Source organism: Equus caballus, chromosome 1 (assembly GCF_041296265.1).
Source record: "Equus caballus isolate H_3958 breed thoroughbred chromosome 1, TB-T2T, whole genome shotgun sequence".
Classification (NCBI taxonomy): Eukaryota; Metazoa; Chordata; class Mammalia; order Perissodactyla; family Equidae; genus Equus; species Equus caballus.
Window position 1 is genome coordinate 40,141,203 of NC_091684.1, and position 21,230 is coordinate 40,162,432.

General features: G+C 38.9%; 1 long non-coding RNA gene across 2 annotated transcripts in view; it reads left to right on the forward strand.

The window, feature by feature from the left end:
- The window catches only part of LOC138923460 (uncharacterized), a 29,659-nt gene extending 12,535 nt beyond the window's left edge, over positions 1-17,124 (forward strand). The window contains exons 2-3 of one of the 2 annotated variants that reach the window (XR_011437095.1): positions 989-13,929; positions 16,683-17,124. This is a non-coding gene — a long non-coding RNA (uncharacterized lncRNA). The remainder of the gene's footprint in view (positions 1-988; positions 13,930-16,682) is intronic. The other variant, XR_011437099.1, reaches the window with a different exon arrangement.
- Positions 17,125-21,230: the final 4,106 nt, after the last annotated feature.

A 21,230-nucleotide genomic window follows, 5' to 3' on the forward strand; every position in this document is an offset into this window, starting at 1 on the left:
AACCATTCCTTTGCAATATCCTTCATTGACTTTTCTTTCTCCTTCTGTAATTTAAACATTACTCAATGTTCAGTCTTCAGTTCTCTCCGTGTCTAATTCATTCCCTATTTTTGCATCCAGCATAACCACAATCATCCATGGTCGATGGCTCCCAAATCTCTATTTTAAGCCTTAGTACATCTCCTGAGTCAGAGTCTCATATCAGACTACCTATCTGACTTGTCCTCAGTTTTTTCACTTATAAAATACAGGACACAATAATATTCACCTCCTAGGTCTTTTGGGATGGTGAGAAGATCGAAGGAGATGGCTTACAAAGTGTAGAATGTAGCTTTCGAAACAAAGAAGGGCTTGATAAATGGAAACTATTGTTATTACTATTGTTCTAGAGTTCAAAACACATGTTAAATTGCCAGGTTTTCTTTAACCTAGACAATGAACTTTCAGGGTCTGAAGCAGCAGTACAGCTGAGGTGGGCGGTCAGAGACCTCTGCCCTAGACCTTGTCTGTTCTCAGCAGATTGTTTATGGGCCCCCGTTCTGACCCCAAACGGGAAAATCTGAAGTGGACCGTCCTTCAAACCTGCATGTCAAAACAGCGAAGTTCAATGATGAGTCTAGTCTTTCCTTAATTTCCAGATAAAGCTCAGCCCAAATTTTAACTATGGATAGACAAGTAATTAGGAAATGCCCGCACTTGTACCTAGATAAAAAAAAAAAAAAAAGTGGTTTCCAAATGCTTCAAATGATCATGAAGTCATGATGGTAAGCCATGGTTTTCATAACCAGGCACAGAATCACTTAAGCTGAAGTGGGCGATGCTCACACCATACTAGGTGCTAGGCAAGGAGGTTTATAGAGGATCTTTTCTCACTATTTCTATGAATTTACTGTTATAAATGGACAGGCAACATCTATGACCACAAAAAGACTTATGCATGGATAAAATCTAAAGGCACATGTGCTATGAATCTCTTCTGCTTTCCCAGGAAACAGCGGCCTGATAGGGTCCTGGACTTCTACTAGGATGCAATATTGTAGAAGGCTGAGTTGGTGATTATTTCTCAAAAGGAGTGATCCAAAATATGGCATCTCAGTGAGATGAAAAAGAACAAGATGGTAGAGATCTATTTCTAAGACTTTATCACAAGGAACCAATCAGAGATACATGCAAGAATTTACGCAAAAGAATGTTCATATCAGCATTATTTTACAATAGCAATAAATTGGAAACATCCCAAATATCCAAGAATATGACACAGACTCAATAGCTTCTCGTATAGCCATAGAATTGAGTAAGAATTGCAACCAAATGCTAACCTAAAAACACATCCTTAAGAATATTATGGCCAAGTGAAACTGTCTCTATTCAAAGATGACATTATTTTATATATGGAAAACCCTAGTGAATCCACGACAAACTTTGAGAAATAACAAATGAATACAGTAAAGTTGCAGGATACAAAATCAACATACAAAAATCAGATGTGTTTCTATACACTAACAATGAAGTAGCAGAAAGAGAAATTAAGAATACAACCCCGTTTACGATTGCAACAACAACAAAAAATACCCAGGAATAAACTTAACCAAAGAGGTGAAAGATCTGTACACTGAAAACTATAAAATACTGTTCAAAGAAACTGAAGAAGATACAAAGAAATGGAAAGATATTCTGTGCTCTTGGATTGGAAGAATTAACATAGTGAAAGCATCCATACTTCCTAAAGCAAACTATAGATTCAATGCAATTCCTATCAAAATTCCAACGTTTTTCACAGAAATAGAACAAAAAATCCTAAAATTTATATGGAACACCAAAAGACCCCATATAGCCAAAGGAATCCTAAGAAAAAAGAACAAAGCTGGAGGCATCACACTCCCTGATTTCAAAATATTCTACAAAGCTATAGTAACCATGGTACTGACATAAAAACAGACACATAGACAATGGAACAGAATTGATAGCCCAGAAATAAACCCACACATATATGGACAGCTAATTTTAGACAAGGGAACCAAGGACATACCATGGAGAAAGGAGAGTCTCTTCAATAAACGGTATTGGGAAAACTGGACCAGCGCTTGCAAAAGAATGAAAGTAGACCATTATCTTACACCATACAGAAAAACTAACTCAAGTGGATTAAAGACTTGAATATAAGACCTGAAACCATGAAACTTCTAGAAGAAAACATAGGCAGTATGTTCTTCGACATTGGTCTTAGTAGCATATTTTCAAATACCATGTGTGACTGGGCAAGGGAAACAATAGAAAAAATAAACAAATGGGACTACATCAAACTAAACAGTTTCTGCACAACAAAGGAAATCATTAACAAAACAAAAAGACAACCTAACAATTGGGAGAAGATATTTGCACACCAAAAGTCTGATAAGGAATTAATATCTAAAATATACAAAGAACTCATACATCTCAACAACAAAAAACTAACAACCCAATTAAAAAATGGGCAAAAGATCTGAACAGACATTTCTCCAAAGAAGATATACAGATGAGCAACAGGCACATGAAAGAATGTTCAACATTATTAAATATTAGGGAAATGCAAATCAAAAGCACAATGAGATATCTCCTCACTTCTGTCAGAATGGCTATAATTAACAAGACAGGAAACAACAAGTATTGGAGAAGACGTGGAGAAAAGAGAACTCTCATACACTGCTGCTGGTGGGAGTGCAACCTGGTGCAGCCATTATGGAGATCCTTCAAAAAATTAAGAATAGAACTACCATACGATCCAGCTATTCCACTGCTGGGTCTTTATTCAAAGAACATGAAAACATCAATGCGTAAAGATACATTCACCCCTATGTTCATTGCAGCATTATTCACCCAGTTGCCCAACAAGGGACGAATGGATAAAGAAGATGAGGTATATATACAAAATGGAATACTACTCAGTCATAAGAAACAAAGAAATCCGGCCATTTGTGACAACATGGATGGACCTTGAGGGTATTATGCTAAAAGAAATAAAAGTCAGAGGGAGAAAGTCAAATACCATATGATCTCACTCATAAGTAGAAGATAAAAACAGCAACAAACAATCACATAGAGACAGAGATTGGATTGGTGGTTACCAGAGGGCAAGGGAGGATTAGGCCCATGTGTGTGGTGATGAATTGTAGTTAGTCTTTGGGTGATGAACATGATACAATCTATACTGAAATCAAAATATAATGATGTATACCTGAAATTTATATAATGTTATAAGCCAATGTTACTGCAAAAAAAAAAAGAAGAATATTATTGCCATGAGAAAAAACTTATGATATAATCTTAGGAAGGAAGTCATAAGACAGAATGTAGAAGGTAAGGGCAGTTTATAAAAAATATATATATATGTCTACTTATTTATATATGATTACTAGGTGGGATATACCAAAATATTAGTAATGCTGGTCTCTAAGAGGTGTGGTTGCTGGTGATAATATTCTTTTTTTCTGTATTTAAAAACATTTTATTTATATTATTTAGTACTTATATAATTTTTTCATAGAAAAGAATTATCTTTAAAAATGTAATAAAGGAAAAAAAAGCCAAGTGAATTTCTAGGCAAAAAAGTCAATAGGATGGGGGAGAGGACAGACCTGAAAAAAAGAACAGGGGCCAGCCTGGTGGCCAGCAGTTCAGTTTGCACATTCTGCTTCAGCAGCCGGGGTTTTGCCTGTTCGGATCCCAGGTGCAGACATGGCACTGCTCAGCAAGCCATGCTGTGGCAGTCGTCCCACATGTAAAGTAGAGGAAGATGGACAAGGATGCTAGCTCAGGGCCAGTCTTCCTCAGCAAAAAGAGGAGGATGGGCAGCAGATATTAGTTCAGGGCTAATCTTCCTCAACAACAACAAAAAAGAACAATACAGAGTCAGAGTTTGGAGCAATTTCCAGTTAAAGATAGGGTACTGGCAGTCTTAAGCATGATCAGAGAGGAGGGCATATGTTCATATTATTATACCAAGATTTATGGGGAATATAAGGGCACAGAAGTTCTATGCAGAATTCCTATCAGAAAGTCCAGCTGGAGAATTGGAACAGGCATATGTGAGAGATACACAGCAATATTAGACAATAGCATACAACAGTACTAAAAGCGTTTCATTTCTAGACAGGAAGAGGAGTAACAGGGACAAGGAAACACATTGATAGCATAACATAAATCTGCCTGGTATGAGTCATCCCAAATGTTCTTCTAATTTTCCAAGGTTAAAATTCACTTGTCCAGTGAATTCACTTGGGAGGTATGTGTCTGTGTATGAGTGTATGTGTGTGTGTGTGTGTACACGCACATGTTGGGGTGTTACTTCCAAAACAGTTCCTTGCGAGGGTGGAGGGTGAGGGTGAGATCTTAAGCTGGTGTAGATGCCAAAAAGAACTGGTATAACTCTATTTGTATTAGATGAAATAGACTTTGAAACAAAAACATTATTAGTAATGAAGACCATCATTACATAAAAATAAAAGGTTTAAATCATTAAGAATATAAAGCAATCTTAAACATATAGGCATCTAATAAAGTAGTCTTGAAATATATAAAGCAAATGGATAAAACTACAGGAATAAAATTATCAACTCACATCATAGTAGGTGACTTCAACACATTTCTCTTGATTATTAATGTTGGACATATTAATCAGCAAAGATAAAATATGTAAATAATACAAAAATCATTCTTGACCTAATGGGCATGTATAGATTTCTGTATTTGACAGTTAGAAAAACTGCATTTTTCTCAAGCACACATAGAACACATTTAAAAATTTATCGTGTACTAGGCCATAAAGAAAGCCTCAACAAATTTCTGAGAATAGTTATACAGACCATGATCTTTGACCACAGTGTAAGTGTAAGTTATGAATTTTTTTAAAATATATTAATATAGAAACCTCACATATTTAGAAAATAAAATGAACCTCTATACAATTTATGGGCTAAAAAAACACAAAAATTTTAAAAGACTTAGCAGTGAATGATAATTTTAAAAGATTAACAAAATTTGTGGGGTATAGGAAGAATGAGGCTTTGAGGCAAATAGATAGCCATAAATAACTGTGTTAGAAAAACCACAGAAAGAATAAAAAATAATGAGCTAAATACATACTTTAAGAAGAAAAGAAAAAAAAAAACAAAAGAAACCCCAGAAAGTAGAAAGAAAGCTATAATAAAATATGATTAGGAATCAATGAAATAGAAAATAAAGATACAATAGGGGAGGCTGGCCCCGTGGCCCAGTGGTTGAGTTCTTGCACTCCACTTCGGCGGGCCATGGTTTCACTAGTTTGGATCCTGGGCACAGACATGGCACCGTTCATCAGGCCACGCTGAGGCAGCGACCCACATGCCACAACTAGAAGGACCCACAACTAAAAATATACAACTATGTACCAGGGGGATTTGGGGAGAAAAAGCAGAAAAAAAAAAAAAGAAGTTTGGCAACAGTTGTTAGCTCAGAGTGCCAATCTTTAAAAAAAAAAAAAAAGATACAATAGGGAAGAACAACACAGCAAAAACTTTTTTTAAAAGTAACTATTAAAATAGAACAAACTCTGACAAGATTAATTATGAAAAAAGTAGAGAAACCACTAGTAATATTATGAAAAAAGGAAGTATGCAAATACAAATAAAGCAAAGATTTAAGTCAATAATAAGGTAATATTATTAATAATTATAAGTGAATAACTTTGAAAAGTTGAATAAAATGAAGAAATTACTGGAAAATTATAACATACCAGAAATAACTCAAGATAAAACACATTGTCCATCTATTCCCAAAATGTTCACAAGGGAGAGGATTTTCTTCCTACAGTATCAACTCAAATCTAAGGGGATTGGAGGATAGATGGTTCACGAAAGACTTGGGCCAGTGAATGAAGAGCTGTCCCCATGAGGCAGGTAGGTTGGAAGATAGGTCCTAAGCAAAATTTTGGAACACTGATGGGCATTCACCTTGTAGGATAATCATCATATGAGGTGCTGGCTGCTATCCACAGATGCTTATGATAGGAGTACAGTGAAAATGAAACTCATGTGCTCACAAAACCACGTGTGCAGTGTCCTCAAATGGAGATGTTATGGTTGGTAGCTTCAGACTCAATGCCCACAAAGTTTGCCCCTAGTTCCGGCAACCAGTGATCTTAGTCATGTGGAGGTGGATTCTCTCCGTGTTTATTTCACTCTTCTCCATCTATTCCTTCCCCATTTCCTGGAATCACTCTCCTCTCTTCTTTCCCAAGTCTATGGAATATTCTCTTGGTCTTGGAGATGTTAGGGGAAAGAGGAAACAGTTCCTCGATCTTTCAAATCTTTCCATTTTATCCCTTCCTCTCAGTTTTTAAATTCACAGCCTGGAAATGCTGCTTCTGTGGTTTTTCTTACCCTAAGGCAGGGCGTGACACATAAGTGGTTTCCTGAACAAGGACAGGGCTGCATCAGCCTCAGCCTTCTGAGGGAGAGGAGATATAGTGAGTGGGGAACACATTTATTATTATTTTGGAATACCTTCCCTCCTTATGTGTAAATAAGTAACTATAAGACAAGAAGTCATGTGCTATAATAGAGGCATGCAAGAGATTCAACTGGAACATTACTGAGCAAGTCAGGAAACATTTACAATGTTGGTGTTTTACCTTACATCTTCTAATGTCCATTCATGTTCCTTGTTAGGTCAAGCATTTGAGGTTAACAGGTACATTCAAGTATAAAACTAGGCAACACTGATTCACCTAATGCAGCTTTGTTTTCCTTTTTGTTTGTTTGGGTCTTTGTCAGAGAATGAAGATGGCTGATCTTTTTAAAACTTGCTCATCAAGCTTCCTCACAAGCCTTTTTAAATGAGTGGAATGTCAAAAGACATTTTTTTGAACAAACTTATTTGAGGGAGAATTCTTCTTGGGAATTTGGAAATTAAAGTCAAATTTTAAGTTAGGCTTAGGGACTAGAATCTTGGGGGTCTTGATTTTTGGGGGGTAAATTTTTCTATTTCTTCAAAAAAGAATTTCATTCATGTGCTCCAATAATGTTTACATGATTCCATACAAACAGAGGAAAAGTCAAAAATTCACTAAATCATCTCAAGTTTTCTTTGCATGGAGACAAAAATCTAGGTTTGTGCGAGCACCTGAATGATTGACAGCACTATTGATCTCCATCCCATGGATAGTCACAATTATTCAGACTGTTCTGTCCTTTTACCACTATTTCAAATTACATTCCAGAGCCCAAGAAACAGGGACAAAAATTGGCTAAGAGACTTCTCTTCCTCATTACCATGTGTGTAATGCGCCTTAGGAAGGGGAGAAGGCAGGAGCCTGGAGGTTTGGCAACTGGGGAGGAGACAATGAAGGCAGAATTTTTCCAGAGCAAGTCATGTTATCCATACAAATTAGCCAAATTGTTTTTTAGCTTGTTTCCATTCTTTCCATATACTGCCATGGTCTACCATTTTACATCAGGGCACAAGAATTTTAAAACAGTCTTGGTGTTCACAAACCCATTCTTGCGCCTTTACACTTCTGGCTCTGCACAGTGCATCCTGCCTCCCTTCTGGTGTCAGACTTCTGGATCGGTTCCTGGTTCTCATATTGGATTATTGACTCTTAGTCATCTCCTCCCTCCCTTTTTTTCTTTTTGGTCTCAATGCTCCAAACTTCTTGATCTTGGATGTCCCCTTTTGATTCAATAATTTCATGAACAACTCTATCAGTAATGATTTTTGTTTGTTTTGGTTAGACCTGAAGCCATTCCTCCTTGTACGTAATGCAAATAGGCAGCTCCTGGGTAAGGCCTGCTTTGCAGTGGCCTCAAGAACAGATTACACACTGGTTCCAGACCCACCACAAGTTGTTTCCAACCCTGTGGGGGCAGCTTCTTGACCATGAACCACACCCATGAGCTGACTTTTATATACGTTAGCTATTGTTTACTCAGAAAATTGGACCTATGAATGTGGTACAAACATTGCAAATTTATGTCCACTCTTGGAAAAACTGTCATATCACCTCCTCTACTGAACACAGGTCAGTTGTCTGAGCTTTGGGGTTCTCTTTAATTGTTGTTATAGAAAAAAATGGAGCAAATTATAAGCTCTAAATTATTCTTTTATGGCCTAAAAAGTTAAGATTCATATAAAAGCACCGCCCCAGTATAAGGAAGTGATATTGATTCTCTGAAGAGAAGACCCTCTTCCTAGATGTTTTAGACGTGCTAACTGCTGAGATGTGCATGCAGTATAACTTTAGTATTCATGACCATAACTTTTACAATTTTTAGCCAGAGACAGAGACTATCTACGACATATAGCAATTAAAGTTTTGAATAATATGGTGAAGAGAATCACTCAGCTCTGGAGAACCTGATCCATTTAACCATCTGAGCAGCTGAAGTGTCCAATAGAAGGTAAATTCTTCTGGGCACAGACTGATTCTACCTTGTTCATAGTTGTATCCCTGGAACCCGGCTCAGTGTTTGACATGATAAACGTTTGCTAAAAAAAAAAAGAATGAATCTGACTTTCCTGCTCACTGTTCATCACTATGTAACTCCTGTCAACTAATAAACAATCTGTTGTGAAAATGGTCATGGGATGAGAGAGAACACTTGATAAAGGCAATTAACTTTTTTTGTGAAACTGCCCAGGAAACTTGAAGCTACTTTAGGGAAATGTGACACTGAAGAAAGTCTACTCTTAGACTCTCTACACTTAGACTATATTTATGAATTTGTTATAATTTAGTCAAGAATATTTTTCTCTGGATGCATCCTCTGTGATAAGTATTACACTAGAAAATGGAGAAACAATGGAGAGAGCATTGAGGGGTCTGTTGTATTCTAAAAATCAGCAAGTCAAGGATTTCTTCTTAGCTTGACTTTATACCCAAAGTTTGTCTTCACGCGTGTGTTGGGGTTGGAGTTGAGGAGTAGGGCATGGCAAGAGCTGGCAAATGGGAAAGTCTTTCCAAATATTGCTGTTATCTGTTCAGAGGCAGTAAGAGGAAGATGCACACTGGTTATCAATGAGGGTTAATTTCTAGAGAACACAGGTGGCTACTGAGCTTATGAGTTAAGCCTCGTGGGAGTCAACTGAACAGTCCCTTTCTTCCTTCAGAGGAAGGAGACAGGAGGGAGAAGAAAGAGGGACAAAGGAAAGAAAGAAGGAAGGAGGAGGTGGAGGGACACAGGGAGAGAAGAAGGAAGAAAATGACAGAGAAAGGAGAAGGGGGCAACTAATTTATTTCATTAAGTCAAAATTCCCACATTCTTCGTCTTTGTCAGCATTTACAGAACCTTTTGATTACGTTTAATGAATTACTATTACAATTAACCACTAATCTGGAGCCATTCCAGAAGTCCAATTGAAGCAGATCATTTTCTTCATTATTTTTCCTAGGAATTCTTTCTTTCTCAGTCGAGTGTTCAGCAGACTTTTCCTCAACGAACCAAAAGAACAGGCCATCCACCAGGCCGCATATTCTCATGAAGAAGACTATTACCCTTGGCCCTTGTCTTTTCTCTAAGTCTCAGGAACAGCCACCATCCAAGGGGGTTTCCACTTGAACTTTCCGGTCTTTCCAGGTATCCCTTAATCCTTTATGGCAAAGTGAACCTCCTCTCTGTTTTGAACTAAAGACAAACAAGGTTTTTCCCTGCTCTCATTAATTCTTTCTCCTCCTCCAGACAACCAGAAACAACCCAGACTATTTGTTAGAATAAGTAACAATCTACATAAACAAGACACAACAGTAACTGAAATGTCAGCTTCTTAAAACTTTCAGGGCATGACTTGCCATTTTGGGAAATCCACGTGACTAGGTCCACGGATATAACCAACAGAAGGCAAGCATAAAATGTTTAAACCACCATTTCCGGGGAGAATGGGAACAGCAAACAGTCTGTAATTTCTACTTGAATGTAGCATGACACAAACTAGAATTTGCCATTTTAACAAAAAGTCAAGATTTTGTCTGCAGGTCCACACATGGCCACTTTGAAATCTGGGTTATAATGATGACCAGTTTTATTTTGCAGAGTATATGGAAGCAGAGTAAATTTTCCTAAAGCTTAGCATGACAGGTGGCTCTACAATAGCCAGAGACTAGTTATGTAGATGCTTTATTTAGCATTTGTGGAATGCTAATTTGTGGAAATGTTGAAATACTATCTTATAGCTTGGGTAGGAAGATACTGTCCTGAGCCTGAACCCTCCCATCACCCCGCTACTGCAGTCCCCTCCTCAGGACCTTCCTCAGAATCTCCTCATTATCCAAAGTCTAAAGACATTGCATTCAGAACAGCAAGGGACGTCCAGGACTGGGCTTCAGCCTCATGGCCTGTGTCCGGTTGTTTTCCTGAGCCAAACTGATTGTAAAATATATTTGAATGTTATTCTTGAAAAGAATTACTCCGACGCAGATGGATTGACTGAAAATATATAGAAGATACAAAGAAGATTAGAAGAAAAGGAGAAGCAAAATTAGTAGAGAGGAAAATAGGATCATTTCCCAAAGTTGTAGCTCTCACCATCTCACTCATGAGGAAAAATGAAGAATTCCAGGGTAAAGCTGGCTATCATTTGGAATTTTTTAAAAGTAAATGATAATGCTCCGGATGTTACCTAGATTTCTGAAATTCATATAGTTTGCTACCCTCCAGAGTGTGTCAGTGTCTGCTCACCATTTGATCCACAGTGCCCAAGGTCTGGCAATATAATAGGTACTCAAAAAGCGTTTGTTGAGTAAACTAATGATTTCACATGCATTGTTCCAAAGGATGATCTCTCAGGCTCTTCATATTCCAAGAGAATGAGAAGACATTTTGTTGACTCAGATGAGATAAGTATTCACGCAGTGATTTACTTAAGAAATATTTGTTGTTTATTTGCTATAAGCTAAATACTGAGAGTACAATAATGTGGGGCAATTTTCGTTCAACCATTTTATGGATGACTTGCCCAAGTTTATGTGCCTAGCAAGTGAGAAAATCAATCTGGAACTGCAATCTTCAGTCTTCGAGCCTTTTTGGAAAAGTGTCTGTATTTATTGTTTCAATTTGCTGTGGCTGCCTATTTATGTGTGCTACACTTCATTTGCAAAGATGAGACATCCTCTCCACATAGGTATAGTCTTTGAGCACTTTTTGTTTGTTTGTTTGACTGTAGATATGCATAGCTATAGGCAAGAGTCGTATTCCTGGTAAGTGAAATGTAAACAGAAATTTTATAAATTGAATCATGTGTTCAGTGTAAAGGAAAGACGCCCTTTGGCGGAAGGTATTGTGCCTTGTTTATCTTTTGATCCTCAGCACCTGGGACAGTGCCTAACATGAAAGTGCTCAATAAACAAATTAATTAATTAACAGATACATGCTTTCAAGAATCAACCAGGACTCCAAAAGAACCTTCCTTGGATGCTTCTGACCTCTGTATCTGGGTATGATTTTCTTAGGTTGTGAGAGGTGGAGGGTGTAGCTAGCAGGGTGAACCTGCTGATCTGTGCCTTGAGGGCTGACATACTAGAAAGTGTTACCAATTACCATTCAACACTCATGGCAACTTGTTAAGCACCTTGAGCAAAGCCGAGAATGGAAAGATGACATAGACTGAGCTAAGCCCTCAAGAATTTGTGTGTTTTATCCTGACTGAGGCGGTGTAGGGTGAACTAGTGATATAATAGTACTCAAAGAAAATCATAGAGTTTCAAAGTTGTCAACACCTCTGAGATCCCACTCCTTTATGAGAACTTTGATTCAGATTCTCTTCAGGGATAAAGAGCTTCATTCTGACCACTTTGAGATGAGGGAATGTGAGGACTCCTGAAAGGGGATTCCTTTGTGCCTCTTTTTTTCAAACCACAATCGTTAGTTAGATAAAGAAACAAATTCCATAATCTATCTAGCTACGCCTTTTCCCAACCTAATTTCTGACCATTCAGAAATATGATCAAGTAAAACTTCATTTTGTTAGCAGCAATGTGACCTCCCTCCCTGGTCCCTATTTTCCAAACAACACTTCCCAGATGTACTCTGACCTCCCATGTCCTCTCCAGCTCCAAAATTTGCAATGCTGTGATTCTGAGCAAATCTGAAGAATGGAGACTCTCAAGTTTTACAGAATTCTTTCCCAAATTAAACAATACTTATGAACGCAATGTAGTTACCCACAAAATAATTAATTCTCCAATTTAAGAATTTCACTCTGCATTTCTTAAAGTGAGTCATGCTTAGTGGAAAAAAGAACTTGTTACACGTTATTCATACTTCTCTACTGTATATTCAAGTCCAGAGTTAGAGATTGGTCAAAGAATCAATTTTTTTCTCTTTCCCTGAAAAATCCAATGACTCATGTCACTTTCTGTTGTGGCTTTGCTCGTGCTATTGTCTGATTATCTGAACACCAGCTGTGGCTTCCTTTGAAACCCTCTTTTTGGATGTAACTATGAGCACAAGTCCAAATGAAATTACCTTTATCTCCTGTTTCCTGTCCTTTAACCAAATGTGCTGACCATATGTTTAGTTTAGAAGGAAGAGGCTGCTGTTTCACTCTTTAATAGCTCATTTTTGCTAGAATCATAACAAGTGTTCCAAGGCCCTGAGTGGTGGGACAGTTTGCCAGGTGTCATGTGCAGAGAGGTTATTTCCTTTGCAGGGGTGTGTTGCAAGCTTAGCTCTTGAGTCACGGATCTTTTCTAAAACAATATTTTTAAATATAGAGAAATAGATGAAAGCATTCATGTCATTTCAGTAAATGCTTTTGTTTTTTCTCTAGCCAAAAATAATAACTTAGTCTGGGAGTTCCAGGCCAAAACTTTTACCCTGAAAGCCTTCACATTAGGAAAATAAAAACCACGATATTGTAACAAACATATAAGGCTCTAAACCCTTACCCAGGCATCAGAGCCTAGGATGCTTCTCATTTCATAAGGCTGTGATGCTATCTTTAGCAAGACTCTTTCCTTTCTGAGTCAGACCTATGCCTTTTAACCTCTAAGATGCTCTCTTGAGGGCCCTAATCCCTGGACTTAAACCACAGGAAATTGCTGTGTTTTCTCCTGGATGTGAAATTTCAGCTCCATTCTCAGTTTCTTGAGTCAAGCTACCCATCTTCTGGGTTTCTTCCCCCTACTCTTCTCTTTGACTATTCTGTAACACTTGTTGACCTTGCATTCAATGGCAACAGCTGTCATTTATTGAACTCTTCTCTGAGAGGAAGCTTAGCACTGAGGTTAAGACTAAGGTCCCAGGGTCAGATTATCATATTCTGAAGCCTGAGGATGCTACATGCTAACTGTGAGACTTTCATAGAGTTACTTAATCTCTCTTTGCCTCGGTTCCCTCATCTATTAAATGAGGCTAATAATTCCACGTCACTCACAGCGCTGCATGAGAACTGAATAGATAATATATATAAAGCACTTTTCCTGGCAGGTAGTAAACCATGTTAAACGTTAGCTATATTGTTGTTATCCTATTTGGGTTCTGTGGTAGGCAGCCTCTAAGATGGCCCCACTGATCCCCGCCTTCTCATATTCATGCCCTTTTGTAATTCCTCCTCTTGAGTGTGAGTAGGATCCAATAACTCAGTTCTAACAAACAGAATCTGGCTAAAGTGATGGGATGTCACTTCTGAGATTATGTTATAAAAAGCCTGTGACTTGTCCTAAGCTTTCTCTCTATCTGGCTCTGGGATTGCTCACTCTGGGGGAAGCCAGTTGCCGTGCTATGAAACAGCCCTTGGAGAAGCCCATGTGCGAGCTTGGAAGCAGATCTTCTAAGGCCTGCCAACAGCCTCGGGAGTGAGCTTGGAAGCAGATCCCACCCAGAGGAGCCTGGAGATGATTGCAGCCTCAGCTGACACCTTGATGGCAACCTTGTGAGAGACCCAGCTCAGCCTCTCCAAGATTCCTGACCCACAGAACTGGTGAGATAATAAATGTTCCTTGTTTCCAGTTGTTATGTTTTGGGGCAATTTGTTACACAGAAATAGATAACTAATACAAGTGCTATGCTAATCGCTTCCCATAAAATATCTTCTTTATCTTCACAACCACTGAAGAGGGTAGGACATATTACCCAAATTGGGTATATAAATTATACTTGAGGAAATGGAGAGTCAGAGAAGTCAAGTCACTTGACCACACATAGCTAGTATGTTGTGGAGCTCATATTTGAATACAAATCCTCCCGTCTGCCAGCTCATTCACTACGCTCTATTGCTTCTCCCTTGAAGCAAATCAGTACTTTCAGATTTTCATTCATTCAGTCAACCAACCAATCTATCATTTGACAATCACATTCTGGGCACCGCTCTGAGGATTACAGCGATGAACAAGATCAACTGGATTACTGCCCTCACAGAGCTCCCAGCCCAGTGACAAGACCCAAGTAAAAGACATATAAATAGACATTGCACATTATGATAAGTGCTATGACTGATAAAAACAGTGTGGCAGGACAAAGACCAATGGGGTAAAGAGGAGGGAGAGTCGCTTACATTGGAAGGTCAGGAAAAGCCTGACGTCTGAAGGGCGAGACTGAGCCAGCTGTGGGAAGCCTTTCAGAAAGAGCCATCTAGGAAAATGGGCTTCTCGCTCCTTCATTCCCTACTCCTTGGCTTTCCAGTGTGTCTTTACTGGTTCTCTAAACTACTACCCAGACTGAGAACTGCTCCTACCTGGCCCAGCTTGGAGCTACTTACTGCTTGGAGTCATATTATGTTCCCTTCTGATGAATTCAAATAGTTCACATTCACATCAGCCCTTCAAGACTGTTCCATATTCTCCTCACGCATTTGAAAATATTTCCCAATTTAAATATACCACAACATCCCCCCAAGCTTTGCTTTCTTTCTATATGTGCCAGCACCCCCCCCCAACTTTATATTGGGATTGTCCCTCCATTCATAAAGAGACTATAATTGTAATTTTACAAATGTAATGTGCATTGCTTGGCACATAAAATGTTCTAGAATGACTTGTTAATGTTTATAAACATAAGGAAATTTTTCTGTGCATGAAAGTCCATAGTAAAGTTGTATTTGCATTACAGGAGAAAATTCAAATATCCATTAAGTAGTAAGAGCTCATTGTTCTCATTGGAGATTATGTTCTGGCCAGAGCCCTAGCTCTCATCCTGACTGTGAAGCATGTTAATGAAATTGCGTTTTAGGGGCCGGCCTGGTGGCACAGTGGTGAAGTGCACACATTCCACTTTGGGGCCAGGGGTTTGTTGGTTTGGATCCCAGGTGCGGACATGGCACTGCTTGGCAAGCCATGCTGTGGCAGGCATCCCACATATAAAGTAGAGGAAGATGGGCACGGATGTTAGCTCAGGGCCAGTCTTCCCCAGCAAAAAAGAGGAGGATTGGATGCAGATATTAGCTCAGGGCTGATCTTCCTCCCAAATAAATAAATAAATAAATAAATAAAGGAGGAAAGTTTAAAAAAAGAAAAAGAAAATGTATTTTAGCTAACATTCCATTTCCCGAACATAGTTCTTTTAGAGTGGACAGTTTATAACATAGTGTGTTTGAAATATGGACAGCTTTCATTTTAATTGATTCAAAAGTGCTATTAAGTAGGACCCAACCCACATACTGAAGATGATAAAGGCTTTGAGAGGCTGGTGGGGGGGATAGTAGGAGAAAAAGATGGGAAAGGAGAGAAAGGATGGAAGGAGCAGTGGTCCGAAGAGGTCTTGGCCATGAATTATATCCTTGTATAACAGCTGCAAAGACAGGTGAAGGGGTGCCCGAAACAAAACATGGATGCCTTCAAAACCAACTTTACATATGGGCTCAATAAAGAAATATTGATACTTATTTGCAGCTTCAATATTCCTTGTGCTTTTCATGGAAATTTGGCTACAAGATGCAAGCTTAATTTCTACACTGAACATGGTCATTCCTTATGTAGTAATTAAAGATTTTTTAGCTTAAATTGAATCTATCCTGCAATGTGTCTGTGAGCTACGGCACTAAATAAAATGAGCGTTTTCTTTAATATAAATTGAGACCTTAAAAACTGGTTTATAAATGAGACTAAAATACAAATAATATATTCAGACCATAATCTGGTCTGAAAATAACCATTGCAGTATTGCAGCTGTTTGAGAAGCTATGTTAGACAGAGTCTACAGCTGGTCTTTTAATTGCTGTAATAAACGGATTGGTTAAATAACTCAGTTTTAAATTATCCAAGTTGATCTGTTTAATCATGGACTAAAACAGCCTCACACTAGAACAGTGGCATTTTCCTTCAGTGAGCTTACAAATTACAAGTGATATATTTTCCCACAGTGTTTCCCACAGTGAGGTCCTATTATTTGTGCGCCCTCAGAATTCAGACATGTTTGAAGGGATCTACCTTGTGTGCGGGCCCTGTTAGGAGTGATAACTGAGTGAATCAGTCATGATTCTTCAGAGAAACAGAACCGGGGTGTGTGTGTGTGTGTGTGTACAGAGAGAGAGAGAGAGATTTTAAGGAATTGGCTTATGCAGTTGTGGGGACCGGCAAGCTGGAATTCTGTAGGGTTGGCAGATGGAAACTCAGGCAAGGTTGAGGTTGTAGTCTTGAGTCTGACAAATAAAAATGGCAAGCAATAGGATATATTGGAGTATATGAGGAAGCCATTTGGTATAAACCTAATTCAGCCTGACTTTGTTTTTTCCAAAAGGGCCTGACTGTGGCTGTTGAACACACATTGTATATCTGCTTAGACATTTCCTATGGCCAGAACAAAGGCCCTTGAGATAAAGGTGCAACTTCCCCCCACATTGGCATTTCCTTAGGGATAAGCATCTTTCCTTAGGCTAGGAACTGATTGCTGCACTCACCCTTGACCACCCAGCTCACCTGTGACCACCCAGCTCAAGACAACAGACTTGCCACCCTGCTGTGTTCACTGAGACAGAAGACCTACCTGCTATTTCCATCAATCGCTGTGCCGACAGAGCAGTCTCGTGACTATTTAAAAGGGACATTTCAATCCTATGTGAAACATCCTCCCTGGAGGTATATTACCACTTTGTGCACCCCACTTCTTTGGTGCCCTTTCTTCCTTTGGGAAGAAAGGCCCCGGGTTATAATCCTCAGATTTAAGCTCAGAATAAACTCATCCAAATTTTCATTTATAGATTGGTTATGGATTATTTTCGTCGACAAGTCCAAAAACCATAGATTAGGCCAGTAGGCTGGAAACTCAGGTAAGATTTCTATGCTAGCGTTGAGGCAGAAGTCTTTCTCCCGGAGACAGCTTTTGCTTCAATTGATTGGATAAGGCCCATCACCATTATCAAGGGTCATTTCCTTTACTTTAAGTCAATTGGTTATAAACATTAATCACATCTATAAAATACCTTCACAGCAACATCTAGACTAGTGTTTGGCCAGACAACTGGGCACTATTGATGCAGGGTTGGTGAGCCAAGGAGTCGAAAGAAAGATTTCTTGGACTCTCAAGATCTGGCAGTAGTGCTCTTTTATTTAGAGAATAGTGTGGAACAGCCTGGGGACAGGACCCATGGGCAGGAGGAGCAGCTGCTGCCCTGAGTTGAGGGTTAGGGCTAATTTTATAAGGCATGGGTATGTGAGTTATCTCTTTACAACACAATGGAAAGAATATGAAAAAACGTTAAAATGGTATCAGTGCAGGTGGGGTCTGGTTATTGGGTGATCCCATGACTTTTAGACAAGAATCAAATCGGATTAAGTAAAGGTCAGAAGCCACCACCCTAAATCAGTTACATGAGATTGCCAGACAGCAACCAACCCAAGTTCTTGCCTTCCCCATTAAGAGTTTCTAGAGACAAGGTCATCTCCCTTCCTTCACAAATGCAAATGTCTCTCAAAGGGCAAGCAAATTCCAGTCCTCGGAGCCTGCTTCTCATCCACAGTTCCAAAATTAACCGGCCTAAAATAATCTTCATCGCTATAACCTAGCCAAGTTGACAAATAAACTTAACCATCACAACTGGCCATTAGGACTAAGACCCTAAAGAATCAGGAAACTGTGGCTACCTCTTAACCCCTGAGACTTAGTGCCAGGTAGGCAGAAGGCTCGTTCCTCAGGACTCAGGGACCATGCTTCCATAGTGGATCCCTCCAGTGTTCTACCTGAGAGGCCCTGGGGTTCTTCCCACTGCTGGATCCCGCATTCTAGTTGTTTTGTAAAACTCAAAACCTGCCCAAACACTTCTCTGCTTTTCAGAGGTTTTCTCCTCCACTTCTTAACCTCCTTACCACAGACAACTTCAAAATTCAGCAAGTGTCTTGAGATGAAAGCCAGCAGAGCCCTGGGCTCAGTTCTCTATCGCTTCCTTCTCGGAGGAGGCTTGGCCACCCTCTAAGTTCTCTAATTTTTGTCAGTCCAACCTAATGAGTCTGCCAAAAGCTTTGTTGGCCTTTATGCTCTTGGTAATGTCCTGAGTGTCTGCCCGCATCCTCAACCTTTCTCAGTAGCAAATAACCTGAGGGAAAAATGGGTGCAGCACGGTGGCTCATCTCTGTTTTGGTGGTTCCTCCCTCTCTGGGATTTCGCCTTCTTAGGTCCTGTTTGCTTTGACGATATGTGGTGCTTTCAAGTAGATAGTTTCTACTGTTTTATCTCTTTTCTAGTTGTTTTCAGTGGGAGTGTTAGTCAGCTGTGAGCTATTCCATCATACCTCTTTTTTTCCTCTCTTTTTTAGCCCCCAACTTTTTATTAAAATACTTTTAATTCTTTAACTCATCTGGAATTTATTTTGTTATAGATTAAGAGATAAAAATTTTTTTCCCTAAGGATCTGAATTCCCCAACACCAATCTTTTTCCTCTGAGCATAGCTGTAGTTAAATCCCATGAGTTCTGTTATATTTACATTGACATTATATTCTAGACATTCTGTCTGATAAAGAAGAGGGTTTTTTTTTTTCTATTTCCAAGTGATAAGCTTTTTTCTAGTTTGGTTATTATGTTTTAGTTTTATTGTATTATGGACATAGCATGCTTTCTGTTCCATTTCTACTTTAGGAATTTATTGATATTATTTGTAGCTTAACGTATTGTCTATTATTGTCAGTGTTCCATAAGCAACTGAAAAGAATGTGCAGCCTCTGTAAAGTATAGCACATATGTACATGTGCATGAACATATAATCTATCTTATTAAATTATTTTGTTCTTCTCTTTCTCACATTTTGTGAATTTGATCAGTCTTGGGTCAAGAGATGAATTAATATCTCCAACTATGGTTATATTTCTATTTCTTGTATTTCCTGAAGTTTTGCTCTGTCAATTTTGATGCTATTATTCACCTAAATTGTGGGTTGGGTCCTTTATCATTATATGTAACATTGCTTTGTCTCTCTTAATTCTTTTTGCCCAGAAATCAACTTGTCTGGGAATATTAAAATAACATTCCCTGCAATAAGTAATTTGAGCTCACTTACATTTTTTGATAATACAGATATGCTGGGTCTTAATTTGTTGTGCTTTCTCCTTTCTTCTCCTTTCTTCTCCTCCCCCTTCTTTTTGATTTTCTCTATATGTGTTTGGTTTTGACTTAGTTAAGAACAGAACAAAAAACAAGCACAAATCAATGAAATTATTATGAGGAACACACATCTGATACAGACCATTAAAAGAAAATTCTTTTGGCTGTTACTTCTCCCCAAAAAACAAGGTCAGCAGTTTCAGGACTACTCAGAATTCAGTCTCTCTCCTCTCCCTGCCTCGCTGACAGACTGCTTCCTGCAAAGATGCTGGACCTGTGTGTTTCCTCATTCAGTTCTCTCTTCTCCGCTTTTCCAGGGAGCCACACAAGGTCAAAGAAGCTCCAGCTTCTGGCCCAGTGCCCCACTCCAAAAGATTGTTGACTTTACCTCTTAGGTTGTGCCACCTTTTTTGGAGCCCTTCTCTGCCAGCTTCAGGGGTCTTCCCTCAGTGACATCTCAAAGTTTGGTTTGATCTTCCGAACATTTGGCAACCTTTCCACTTCTATCACGGGTTGAGTTAGAGATATTTCATAGTTTCCTCAAAGACTGAGTTTGTGATTCTGCGTCTCATTGTTCCCGTGATTTTTGTGTAATGTTACAGAGAAGAGGACCAATACCTCTGACATCTTAAAGCCAGAAAAATAGGAGTTAACATATAAATAGTACTAAATGTGCTTATGTATATGAACAGTGTAAAGCACTGCTTTAAGCATTTTTAAACATATTAACTCAAAATCCTCACTTTACAAATGAGGAAACAGAGGCACAGAGAAGTTAAGTAATTTGCCGTAGGTCACAATGTTAATCAATAGAGGAGCCAAGATTTCAATCTAGGCAGTTGGGCTCCAGAGTCCATACATGTGTTGCTACACTGCCTCTCAATCCTGTCCATAAGGTAATCCGCTTCCCTTGCAACGGGGCAAATCCTGAAGTTCTCCACACTTCAACTGTCCCGAAAAAGCTGGACGACTTTCCACATGTTGGCCATCAATTCTTTGTTTTGGAGTGAGTGACGGAGGAATCATTAGCAATGTACAGTGGAAAACTAGACTTGAATCAGGTAGATCTGGTATCAAGTCCTAGCTCCATCTCTTGCCAGATCCAGGCCATGGCCATGTTACTTACCTTCCTGATTCTTGGTTTCCTCATACAAGTGCAAACCAAATGAAATTGGGCTTTCCGCCCCCAAACTTTAGTGTTGATGCAGAGAAACATGGTCTATTGAGGTAAATTACTGGATTCCCTCAAAGAGTGTTTGAAAGACAGCAGTGTGTAAGCCAACATTTCTTAAAATCCAAATTCCTCAGCTTTCTGTCATCTGGGGATCCCCTGACTAAAGTTAAGCATTTCAAAGTGCCAGGCAAGTGTTGATTGAAGCTACATTCTCATCCATTTGAAAGCGTTTTTCTTATGCAAATTATGTCTCTTCTGAAGCTTAGAGTCAAAGTAGACTTTAGCTACGTTATTTTTATGCGCTGTCAAACAGAGCCATTCCGTCCAGACCACTGAGTTTTCCTTACCTACAAAACTGAAAAAAGAGGTGTCGTTTTAATCATTTGTAACACTTGTATATATTTCTACCAGACCAATGGAGTAAGTGTTATAGTCATCATTGTACAGGTGAGGGGACTAGGTTCACAGAACTTCTAAGTGATCAAATTGGAACTAATTTTTTAAAATGGCACAATGGCTCAAGGCTCTGATTCATCCAGTCCTAAATGTACATGAGATACTAAGAACAAGGGGTGCATTC